The sequence below is a fragment of the Haliotis rufescens genome, unplaced genomic scaffold (genome assembly GCF_023055435.1).
Source record: "Haliotis rufescens isolate VD_foot unplaced genomic scaffold, xgHalRufe1.0.p SCAF_34, whole genome shotgun sequence".
NCBI classification, from domain to species: Eukaryota; Metazoa; Mollusca; class Gastropoda; order Lepetellida; family Haliotidae; genus Haliotis; species Haliotis rufescens.
In genome coordinates this window covers 2,378,215-2,391,533 of record NW_025964046.1, presented here as the reverse complement: position 1 = coordinate 2,391,533, position 13,319 = coordinate 2,378,215, and the positions used below count along the sequence as shown (strand labels likewise).

At 40.8% G+C, this 13,319-nt stretch overlaps 1 protein-coding gene across 4 annotated transcripts in view; it reads right to left on the bottom strand.

Annotated features, from left to right (window-relative positions):
• Window positions 1-13,319, bottom strand: part of LOC124127932 (leucine-rich repeat-containing protein 15-like) — an 82,072-nt gene that overhangs the window by 49,842 nt on the left and 18,911 nt on the right. Inside the window, exon 1 of one of the 4 annotated variants that reach the window (XM_048380894.1) lies at window positions 8,250-8,960. The exons of the other annotated variants lie outside the window; for them this stretch is intronic. The gene's annotated coding sequence lies outside the window, so the exon portion shown is untranslated. Of the gene's footprint in view, window positions 1-8,249; window positions 8,961-13,319 lie in introns of those variants that run through there. 4 annotated transcript variants of the gene reach the window in all.

Genomic DNA, 13,319 nt, shown 5'->3' with positions numbered 1-13,319 from the left:
CGACCGCCCCTGTTGAAGTATGAAAGAATAGGGTGGTCCTCAACCTCATTTCAGAAGAATAAATGAGTGAGTGAGTGAGTTCGGTTTTACGTCGCTTTTAGCAATATTCCAGCAATATCAATGCGGGGGACACCAGAAATGGGCTTCACACATTGTACCCATATCGGAAATCGAACCCGGGTCTTCAGCGTGACGAGCGAACGCTTTAACCTCTAGGCTACCCAACCGCCCCTAGATGTATTAATGACAAACTAAGAGATCACATCACAACAAGCATTCCTGGCTGTTGACCGAAGAGTGCCTGTACTATCAAACCATGGCTGTGTGACCCACAAATGGAGGACTTGTACACATGTTATATCGGAAATGTCTTCTGCCAAAATACCACAGCCAGGAACTATTTGCTTTGTTTGCTGTAGTGAATACCCCTGCCTGCTATAATGGAGACTTCAAGTCACCCATCAAACTTCCAGGTTGATCAAGTCAGGCATGAGACTTCTGCACACCACCGCTGAGATTTATCACTCCTCAAGTAGATCTATATAACGTCTGACAATCATCCAGCGAGTTTGACATATGGTTACCAGCAATGAGTGAGTGAGTGAGTTGGGTTTTACGCCGCTTTTAACAGTATTCCAGTTATATCACGGCGTGTCAGCTTAATGTGGGAGGAAAGCCCGAAGTGATGCAGGTCTCAGACGTTTACCACTTCGGTGAAACCGACGAGCACGGGTATGGTGCTGACAAACCTAGAAACATAATCGGGGCGAACCGGGATTCGAACCCACAATCATAGGTTTCTGGCGGGCCAAGGGACGCAACTCTGCACAGCGAATCGCGGCGCCTTAGACGACTGGGCCACCCGTGCCCCCTTTACCAGCCATGAAGATACAGCCCCCCTACCCCAAACTGACTTCCCACTGTCTTATAATTTAGTGTTATTCTACTGTTTTCTTTTTAAAGGTTTCAAATGTAGATCCAAACAGAGTGATCAAGTTTAATTTGCTGTTTTCCAATGTAAAATTCATTAACACCAGACACAAATACTTACTTCAGTATTTCCTTTCAAGACAGACACTGGACCCAACTTTCTCACATGCTAGGTGAGTGAGTGAGTATGGTTTTACGCCGCTTTTAGCAATATCACAGTGGGGGACACCAGAAATGGGCTTCACATATAGGTCTTCGGCTTGACGATTGAACACTTTAACCACAAGGCTACTTGACTGCCCCACATGCTAAGTAGTCAAAACAATACTTCTCAGGAAACAAAATTCATGATATCAATCACTGGATTGTCTCATCCATCTGATAATTTACAAACCACCATCATCATGATCATATAGTGATGGGAATAGTTCTGAACAAACAAACCAACAAACAAAACAAAAACATCCAAATACCAGTAACCATTTCACTATTATCACCGATTCCCGACATGGATTGGAATAGTTCTGAATATTGTGTGAAACAAACCAACAAACAAAAAATCAAACATATCCAAATACCAGTCACTATTTACCTATTATCATCTTTTTCATAAACTAATATTAGTAAAAAAACAATTTCACAAAAAGTGAATGAGTGATCTGAACAAGTGTTCTCCACTCCTTGGCAAGCACCATACCTAGTCCTGCAGCATGGCTGTGGAATATATGTATTTTATGAAACCAAACCAATCTAAAACAGCAAGTCTAACCAGCTCTTTTCCACAATCAGTATCAAGACAAAACACATCTTAGAGGAGAGAGATGTACTGTCTAATTCAAGATTTCATAGACAAGCATGAAAATAATGAGCACCAGCCTATCTAGCCTGATACATACTGGACTACATCACTTGTGGATTGAGGGGGACGAGGCTGTGCACACTCACACCCCGCCTTACATGTAAACTGTGCCCTCGGCCAAGTCACTGTATCATTCTTCCGGTTATCATCTCGGTATTAATTACAACATCTCCAACTTCGTGACTTGGTGGGGTGGTTTGATAGCCAGCCTACTGGTTTAACCATTGGCTCGTCATATCAAAGGCCCGGGTTTGATTCCCCACATGGGTACAATGCGTGAAGCCTATTTCTGGTGTCCCCCGCCGTGATATTGCTGGAATATTGCTAAAAGCAGCGTAAAACCATACTCACTCACTCACTCACTCACTCACTCACTCACCCACCCACTCACTCACTCACACACTCACTCTGTATATGAAGTAACCAGAAGCAACCCCTTACCTCATCAGAACTTGTCAACAGGGAAAAGAAAAAATAAATCTCCAAAAAGTAAATTACGCCAATTCAGCATTTTCCTAATGTGTATACAACTTTCATGCAGAAAGGTTTGTAAGAAATGTTAGTCAAACTTATACTCTAAACACCCCTCAGGAACTAATACTGAAATAACACCAGAGAACAAGCCTATCTAACAAACACAAATTCAACTTTCCTATGTCAATATCCCTCCTACCTTCCAGCCGTGCGGACCTCTTCAGTAGAACTTGAAGCCTGACTGGAACTTAGTGCCAGCTTATCCAGGTTCATTGGTCACTGCCTACCTTTGTCCCCCCACAGCCCTGCTGTGTCCAACGATCATTACGTCCACACTGTGGTCAGGCTATCTGCCGGATCAGTTTATTACACCTTAAGCCAAGTTACTAATCTGGAAGCACTAAACTTGTGATTACATGCCCCACTGATCCACTGTTGTGTTCTTGTGCCGTGCTGTACACTTAGTGCTGTAGTGCTGTACTATTAGTGCTGTGGTGTTGTACACTTAGTGCAGTAGTGCTGTACTCTTAGTGCTGTGGTGCTGTACTCTTAGTGCTGTAGTGCTGTACTCTTAGTGCTGTAGTGCTGTACTCTTAGTCTTAGCATGTAGTGCCATTACAGAGTTGTACTTTTAGTGCCATTACAGTGTTGTACTCTTAGTGCCATTAGTGCTGTACTCTTAGTCTTAGCATGTAGTGCCATTACAGTGTTGTACTTTTAGTGCCATTACAGTGTTGTACTCTTAGTGCCATTAGTGTTGTACACTTAGTCTTAGCATGTAGTGTCATTATAGTGTTCAACACTTAGTGCAATAACAATGTTGTACTCTAGTGCTGTCTTGTACTCAGTGTATTTTTTGTATTGTCTCTCACCTCACATTATTTATAAAACAAGAGTTTGCCACTAACGTGGCTATATCCCCCGCCCCTGTTGCAGAATTTATGACATAATTGAATCTAAACAAACCCTAACCTTTTTTAACCGAGGTGGAACTTGTCATGGAAATTGTAAAAAAAAGATGAGTTTGGAACCTAAGTCCATCTTGTTGCCACGGAAACGTAAAAAATAAAAATTTCTAAAATTTCTCAATAGCAAAAGGCACCAGTTCAGCATGTACCTGACAGACCTGCAAAGTTTGATGAAAACATATTGAACGGTTTATGAGTTATGCTCCGGAAATGAAACGTGACGGACGGACGGAGCCCGTTTCTATATCCCCCGCCAACTTCGTTGGGCGGGGGATAAAAAGGGATAGAAACCAAATGGTGACACCATTTCTCTAATACTACGAATAGTATTTCAATCCAGCGACTTCATGCAACTGATGAGAGACTTGCAACTGGGGGGCCTTCACTTCAGAGTCATTTCAAGCACTGACACCCAACCCAACTCCAGCAAGTGTTGGCTAACGTTAGGTCAGAATACAACAAAGAAAATAAAACCCATCTTTACTAAAGTTTCTCCCATTCAAACCAAGCCTCAATACAATGATTTACACATAACAACTGAGCTATTCAAGTGGCTCTCAATGAGAGCTAACAGCTTTGCTCCATCTGTATAAGAGGTCTGAACTTCTGGGCTATGTCCACGCTGCCATCGACCTGATCCCAGCATTAAACACCCGGCTTAGCGTGGAGTCTCTTTCTCCTCCACATCTCCAAACATGACTAAACTGTGATTAGAGAGCTCCACACAACTGATGTCACAGATTTGTAGTCACACATTTAATCACGCATTCATTCAGGTTGACTAGCCCCATGCTGAGTAAGCAGATCTGAGCATTAAGGATAAGTCCCTTTAGTGGTGTCAATAATTACAGCGGATTCTCCCCAGGGAGTTGATCATTGATAGTTGTGCACACCTTCGTGTAGGATTTCACACAATTGATGTTTTAATAGCAGATGTGATTGAGTGTTGTTTGTTTGTTTGTTTGTTGTTTATGGCTGCGCTCAGTAATATTCCAACTACTTGTCAGCAGTCTGTAAATAATCAAGTCTGGACCAAACACTCCAGTGACTGGTATTGTGAGCAGCAAGCCACGAGGTCATTCGTGACCAACTCGTGTTATTCCGGGACAAGCCTTCAGTAACATTTTATTTTATTTTATTCATTTTTTTATTTTATCTTATTTATTCTATTTTATTTTAAACATGATAAAATCAGTTTTAAATGTTTTCTTAAAATGCCTCTGTAAGCTGTAAAATTTATTAAAAACAAATACCGTATTTGACGTAATAAGCGCTCTCAAAATTAGAAATAGGGGGCTCTTATTAGAATATTACTTTGGTGGAAAAAACAGAGTAGAAAGATAAATTTCGTGGTTAATGCTGACAGTCCGAACTGTTTATATATGACAGATACATTTTTCCAGAATATAAATGCCCATATTAAGGGTGCATATAACACACGAGTGCGTATTATACACGAATAAATAAGTCTTGTGTACCTTGATAAATCGGAAGTGGTGCTAATTGGGATTGTTCATTAGCCAATATATATCGCCGTGGGCACTTATTAGAGCGGGGCGCTTATTACGTCGAATACGGTATTCATTTAACATGTTTAAACTGATTTACATTACTTTATTTTACTTTACATTCTTCATTAACATCTTATTTCATTTTATTTCATTTCATTTCATTTCATTTCATTTCATTTTAAACATGATCATGATGATAAAATCAGTCTCATCAATGTATACTGGTATATTAGCCTTGTATTTTACTTAAACTGCCTCTGTAAACTGGAACCTACTTTGTGGGGAAGACTTCAGACAACAACAAGTGGGGCGTGACACAGGTAATCAGTTGTAATTCCATTATGCTGAAGTTAGGGAAATAGAACACAGCTGTGAACGCTCCAGCTTGATGGAAAAGAGCATCCAGGATCTAGTCCACAGTGAAAGTCTAATCATAGTTTAACGTAAGTGAAATGGATTAGGGACAAGTTCTCACAACTTAGAACAAGTTGAAAACCCCTCTCCGTGGACTCATCCATACACTATACCATCACACTACAAAACATGCAAAGAAACAGAGTGACAGTGAAAGGAGGCTGTGTACAACAAGGAACAAAGTTACACAAATTATTTACTTTTATCTATATAGTGACTTACAGCTTTAACATGTATAAAAATCAGTTCATTTTTCTTAGTGGTGGGATCTGAAATTCCGTATAAGAGCATTGGTAGAGTGAGTGAGTGAGTGAGTTGGTTTAACGCCACTTTTAACATTATTCCAGTTATATCACGGCGTGTCAGCTTAATGTGGGAGGAAAGCCCGAAGGCGCCGCGATTCGCTGTGCAGAGTTGTGTCCCTTGGGCACGCCAGAAACCTATGATTGTGGGTCCGAATCCTGGTTCGCCCCGATTACGTTTCTAGGTTTGTCAGCATCATACCCGCGCTCGTGGGTTTCACAGAAGTGGTAAACGTCTGAGACCTGCATCACTTCGGGCTTTCCTCCAACATTAAGCTGACACGCTGTGATATAACTGGAATAATGTTAAAAGTGGCGTTAAACCCAACTCTCTCACTCTTTCATATGACTATTGTTAATCTGTTTCGGCATGACAGATTAACAATAATGATATGAAAAAAATTTGGTGTTTTTTAAGTGCTGAAGGCCTCAGACCACTGTGCAGACACCCAAAGAAACACACACTGCAAAACTCAGGGATGAAAAAACTGGACCATCAGTGCCCATAATCTTACTTAGAGTCTATCATTCCATAAGACCGCCTCCGTGGTCTAGTGGTAGAGCGTCCGCCCGGAGAGCGGAAGGTCCGGGTTCGATCCCGCCCGCGCCATACCAAAAGATGTTAAAAGATGGTACTTGTTGCCCTGTCTGGTGCTCGGCCTTAAGGGGTTAAAACAAGGACTGGTCGGCTCGGAGTCAGTATACTGTGTCTGAGTGGGGTATTCATGTCAAACTGCAGCATGGTATCTCAGTGAGCTAGCACTATAAATCGGCATCAGTCCGGACTAGTACAAGCAGCCACACAAACACACACACGTACATGCACATCGCTATATAAGTGTAATAATCTTCGGACGCGACGTTAAACCCTATTTCACCTCACCTATCATTCCATAACATGTCTCTGATGAAACAACACACAAGTCTATGTACACAGATAATTCAATGACCGGGTAGATAGGAGTTATTAAAATCATGGCTTTTTATCACACCTGTTCAAACTTTGATATCCTGAATAAAAAGCAACAAATTATGAAGGACCTCAACTGTACGTAATCCTCCACGACCGAGGTGACATGCAGCGGTTGTCTTAACACTTTCGTTATCGCACGAAATCACCAAACACCTGCCCAGATTAACAACTGAACTCAACAGATAAAGGGTTAAGTCCCGGTGAGGTCATATCATTTTTACCGTCTGTCGTCATAAACAAAAACTTTCTATTTTCCCATTCACCAGAGTGAATATATATTATCTCACTCTGCAAAAAAACAACGAATTTCCTGTTTCATAAAAAAAAATGTATATTGATATTATTATCATGACAGTTTGAAATGGGGAAGTAACTCTGCCAGAGCTTAGTTTGGTTCCAAATTGTTAAATCTACAGGTAACCTTACTCTACAACGTCCCTTGTACTTGGAATACACAGCCTGTTCATCACCACAGCCTTGAGTCTACTTCACTTCATTCAGAACATGCATAAATGGTGTTACCTTTTCACTATATTTCTTGGTTACCTTGGTTACCTTGGTCTGATTATATGACATCTTAGTACTTCGACTGTGGGAGTTACGATCACCATTGCGCTAAGATCATTACAATAGCCCCGTTACGCAAAGTGAATGTAGCACTACAGCTGTCGTAACTCTTACGATCACCATTGCGCTAAGATCACTACATGGATTGGGCCAATAGCCCTGTTACACAAAGTGAATGTAGCACTACAGCTGTCGTAACTCTTACAATCACCATTGCGCTAAGATCACTATGTGGATTGGGCCAATAGCCCTGTTATACAAAGTGAATGTAGCACTACAGCTGTCGTAACTCTTACGATCACCATTGCGCTAAGATCATTACATGGATTGGGCCAATAGCCCTGTTACACAAAGTGAATGTAGCACTTCATCAGTTGTAACGCTTACAATCACCTCCGCGCTAAGATCACTACATGGATTTGGCCAATAGCCCTGTTCCGCAAAGTGATCACAGCACTACGACTGTCTTAACAACGATCATGTTAGCGCTAAGATCACTACATGGATTGGGCCCAGGATAAGTTTCATAATGCGATAACGCAATGACTGTTGTAAGTCTATATGGGAGTTACGATCACCTTAGCGCTAAGATCATTACACGTACCAGGCGAGGGCCCTGTTCGTCAAAGGGATCTTAGCATAATGACTGTCCTAAGTCAGTGTTAATGTATGGAGCAACAACCGTCTCACCACTGAGATCACTTTAAGGATTGGTCCTCGGAAGATAAGAGTGAGTGAGTGAGTGAGTATGGTTTTACGCCGCTTTTAGCAATATTCCAGCAATATCGCGCTGGGGACACCAGAAATGGGCTTCACACATTGTACCCATGTCGGTAATCGAACCAGGGTCTTCGGCGTGACGAGCGAACGCTTTAACCACTAGGCTACCCAACCGCCCCTTTGGAAGATAAGAAGGGCCAGACTTTGGGGTCTGAATATACTCTTCTGAAATCCAGGCTAATGAATAAATATTTACTCAGTAAATTGCCATAGTTCGCAAATTAAAATTCCAAAGTAATCCCATCACAACAACATCAACTAAACAAACTCTGTCTAATGTCAGCTTGTTATTTCTTTCCTGGAATGAAAACCTACCCACCTAATTCAGAAGAACCACCTCAAGGTATACCCCTAAAACTCCATATTGCCACAACACAATCCTGTTATTCTACCCTGAAAGACAAACACGCTAAACAGCAAGAATCCCTGGAATGGAATAGCCTACAACTGCCCACAGAAATCTAAACATACCTTGATAGTCCAAGCTCTGTTATCCACACGACCCCTCTGAACTTACTCTTGTTCCAAAGTCTTTCACCAAAGTTATAGCCTCAAACCACAATGCTTCAGAGCCAATATCCTCTCCGACCACAACAATCCAAACTGTCCCGTCACAATAGCCAGCCATGCATGGATGGGTGAATCCTCGACCATAATGACATCAAAAGACATCATGTCAATTTCGCATTCAATGCGTTTATGTCAAATAATATTTAGGGAATCAGGGTTTATTGTGCGGATGTCAAAGGACGGACAGAGCAACAATAGGAAACTTGTTACAAATTTACCAAATAATATTCACCCGTCAATCGCCCCGCTGTAGGTGTGGGTGATAACCTTGTTAGACTCAGTGAGTTTCGAAAATCTGTCACAATCGATATATGAGTTCTGTGTGACAGGAAATGTACACCCGTTGATTTCACATGACCTATTTAACAAGGCTATATATATAGGGCGGTGTAGGCAGGATATATAGTTCATAACATGCCTGTAACTCAAGTAGTACAAGGTTCTCCCTGCTGTTATTAAACGTGTATCATGACTTCTCTATGCATGAATAGGAAACTCAAAGCCACAAAGTAACCATTGTTTGTTTAATATTTGAACGAGAGAGAATTTGTAGGCACATAAGGGACTAGCATGGATTTCAACTTTTTTATTTTTTTAATTGGGAAGGTCGTGAGAAAAATGTTCAAGGACATGTGGAGGGTCTCCAAAAACATGTTTAGCACATTAATTAGGGCTGGGATGAGTCCAAATATACTACCCAGGTACCTGACCCCCTATTACCCGACCCTACCCGGGTACCCGCTGTAGGTCTCAAGATGTGGGAACAAAATGTCTGATTGGGAATTGTACCGCAGCCCTGACAAAAACTGTTTAGATACAAGTTGATCAGATCGTGTTGACACTTAAGTTGACTGACGCTTTCTTTACTCAAACATATAAAGTCAGAAGGAAAGTGTGCATTGTCGGAAGGCAATGCAAACATTAGCCATTTGTAGTGTAGAGTTTTTGTCATTGAACAATATATCACGTGACTGACCACGGGTCCGGGTAGTACTTAGGGTACCCGGGTCCTACTAAGGACGCATCCTGAGTACCCGAGTTACCCGTCCCAGCCCTGACATTAATGCATCAAAAACCTTGGGCCCAACTGCCCCCCATCCGGGCCCAATGCTTGATAACAGTACTTGCAACTGTACCGAAACACCACATTGAACATGTTGAATGAGTGAGTGAGTGAGTGAGTATGGTTTTACGCCGCTGTTATTAAAATTCCAGCAACATGATAGTGGGAGACATCAGAAATGCACTCCACACATTTGTACCAAGGGGGGAAGCGAACACGGGCCTGCGGCATGACGAGCAAACACTTTAACCACTAGGCTACCCAAACATTGCATTAAAAAATAAAAAAGTTCAAATCCATGTTAATCTGACTTCATTGATGCTAGGGGCGGTCGGGTAGCCTAGTGGTTAAAGTGTTCGCTCGTCATGACGAAGACCCGGGTTCGATTCCCGACATGGGTGCAATGTGTGAAGCCCATTTCTGGTGTCCCCCGCCGTGATATTGCTGGAATATTGCTAAAAGCGGCGTAAAACCATTCTCACTCACTCACTCATTGATACTACAGCTTTCAATATGCCACTGACACGACAATTCATGTCATGTTAGAAACTGGAACATTGTCTCTCTGAAATAAGATGTTCTATGTATACTACTCAAAACATGTAAAGGACTACCCGATTATTTGGCAGACAGATTACCTTCAGTAATATTCGCTCGTCACCCCAAAGACCCGGGTTCGATTCCTGACATGGGTACAATGTGTGAAGCCCATTTCTGGTGTCCCCCGCCGTGATATTGCTGGAATATTGCTAAAAGCGGCGTAAAATCAAACTCACTCACTCACCTACAGTAATATGAAAGAATCGACTGGTCCTTAAATCATTTTGAGTTGTATATGAATTTGAAGGATTAGCATTTGCAGTACAAATGCTAAACATGTTAAAGACATGCCGAGTCGCGACATTTCCATTCAATCTCATAAACTTCATGAAAAAACCCAGAAGATAAGTATATATCATTGTGACACTGACAGAAGCAGAATGGACGGAAATACCCCTGCAATGTTCCCAGTCAATATATCTGTCTCGTACACAACAAGCAAGGGTGGTTTTATATCGGCTATATTCAAATGTACGTGCCTAGTAGTACTATCTGTGAAGCATTGGCCCTTACTTGGCCAAACACATGTTTCATGGCCCTCTTCACATAGTGTGAATCATAATCATTCAAACCCACCACTAGGGTTGGGAATTGGACCAAAAAGTGTATTGCGATATATTGCAATATTTCAAAAACATATTGCAATATTATTGCAATATATTGGGAAATAATTTCTACCAAGAGAAAAGCTTTTTTTCATATCCCTTTGACAAATATTAATATGGAAGCTGCAATGTTAACAATTTGGCCAAAATTATGAACCAATTTTAATAAATTGTACTATTATTTTTATCTACAATCAAATAAAGAGTATGAAACATTTGTTTTGTCTTTGTTTTGATTTAATAAGGTAAGACTATACATCATGGCATATACATGTCAGTCACAGTTGGAATAATGAGGGAAAAACCAAAACGCCAAAAACGTATCGCGATACGTATCGTGATGAATTGGTATTGCAATATACTGGTATACCGATAAAACCGCACATCCCTACCCACCACATTTTCACTTTTACAAATAAATATGTCAACAATAAGAACTTCACAGACTGCTTAGTTAATCATTAATATGCAAAACAACTGTAGACGACAATATGAAATCAGAGACATCATTCCACGAAATAATATATATGTAACCATGACAACGAAAAGACCCATGTAGCCAAGGTGACACAGGTGGAATTCTTGACAATCTTACAGTTTAACAACCTATCTCGGACAAATTACATTAAAGCTATTTTATACACCATCCACCCTGTGCTATATAGGACTTTATCTACACCTGTGCTATATAGGACTTTATCTACACCTGTTCTATATAGGAGTTTATCTACACCCTGTGATATATGGGACTTGATCTACACCCTGTGCTATATGGGACTTTATCTACACCCTGTGCCATATGGGACTTTATCTACACCCTGTTCTTTATGGGACTTTATCTACACCCTATGCTATATAGGACTTTATCTACACCCTGCGCAATATAGGACTTTATCTACACCCTGTGCAATATAGGACTTTATCTACACCCTGTGCTATATAGGACTTTATCTACTCCTGTGCAATATAGGACTTTATCTACACCCTGCGCAATATAGGACTTTATCTACACCCTGTGCAATATAGGACTTTATCTACACCTGTGCTATATAGGACTTTATCTACACCTGTGCTATATAGGACTTTATCTACACCTGTTCTATATAGGAGTTTATCTACACCCTGTGATATATGGGACTTGATCTACACCCTGTGCTATATGGGACTTTATCTACACCCTGTGCCATATGGGACTTTATCTACACCCTGTTCTTTATGGGACTTTATCTACACCCTATGCTATATAGGACTTTATCTACACCCTGCGCAATATAGGACTTTATCTACACCCTGTGCAATATAGGACTTTATCTACACCCTGTGCTATATAGGACTTTATCTACTCCTGTGCAATATAGGACTTTATCTACACCCTGCGCAATATAGGACTTTATCTACACCCTGTGCAATATAGGACTTTATCTACACCCTGTGCAATATAGGACTTTATCTACTCCTGTGCAATATAGGACTTTATCTACACTCTGTGCAATATAGGACTTTATCTACACCCTGTGCAATATAGGACTTTATCTACACCCTGTGCAATATAGGACTTTATCTACACTCTGTGCAATATAGGATTTTATCTACACCCTGTGCAATATAGGACTTTATCTACACCCTGTGCAATATAGGACTTTATCTACACCCTGTGCAATATAGGACTTTATCTTCACCCTGTGCAATATAGGACTTTATCTTCACCCTGTGCAATAAAGGACTTTATCTACTCCTGTGCAATATAGGACTTTATCTACATCCTGTGCTATATAGGACTTTATCTACTCCTGTGCAATATAGGACTTTATCTACATCCTGTGCTATATAGGACTTTATCTACTCCTGTGCAATATAGGACTTTATCTACATCCTGTGCTATATAGGACTTTATCTACTCCCTGTGCTATATAGGACTTTATCTACACCCTGTGCTATATAGGACTTTATCTACACCCTGTGCAATATAGGACTTTATCTACACCCTGTGCAATATAGGACTTTATCTACACCCTGTGCAATATAGGACTTTATCTTCACCCTGTGCAATATAGGACTTTATCTACACCCTGTGCTATATAGGACTTTATCTACACCCTGTGCTATATAGGACTTTATCTACACCCTGTGCAATATAGGACTTTATCTACACCCTGTGCAATATAGGACTTTATCTACACCCTGTGCAATATAGAACTTTATCTACTCCTGTGCAATATAGGACTTTATCTACTCCTGTGCAATATAGGACTTTATCTACATCCTGTGCAATATAGGACTTTATCTTCTCCCTGTGCAATATAGGACTTTATCTACACCCTGTGCAATATAGGACTTTATCTACACCCTGTGCAATATAGGACTTTATCTTCTCCCTGTGCAATATAGGACTTTATCTACACCCTGTGCAATATAGGACTTTATCTTCACCCTGTGCAATATAGGACTTTATCTTCTCCCTGTGCAATATAGGACTTTATCTTCACCCTGTGCAATATAGGACTTTATCTACACCCTGTGCAATATAGGACTTTATCTACACCCTGTGCAATATAGGACTTTATCTACTCCCTGTGCTATATAGGACTTTATCTACACCCTGTGCAATATAGGACTTTATCTACACCCTGCGCAATATAGGACTTTATCTTCACCCTGTGCAATATAGGACTTTATCTACACCCTGCGCAATATAGGACTTTA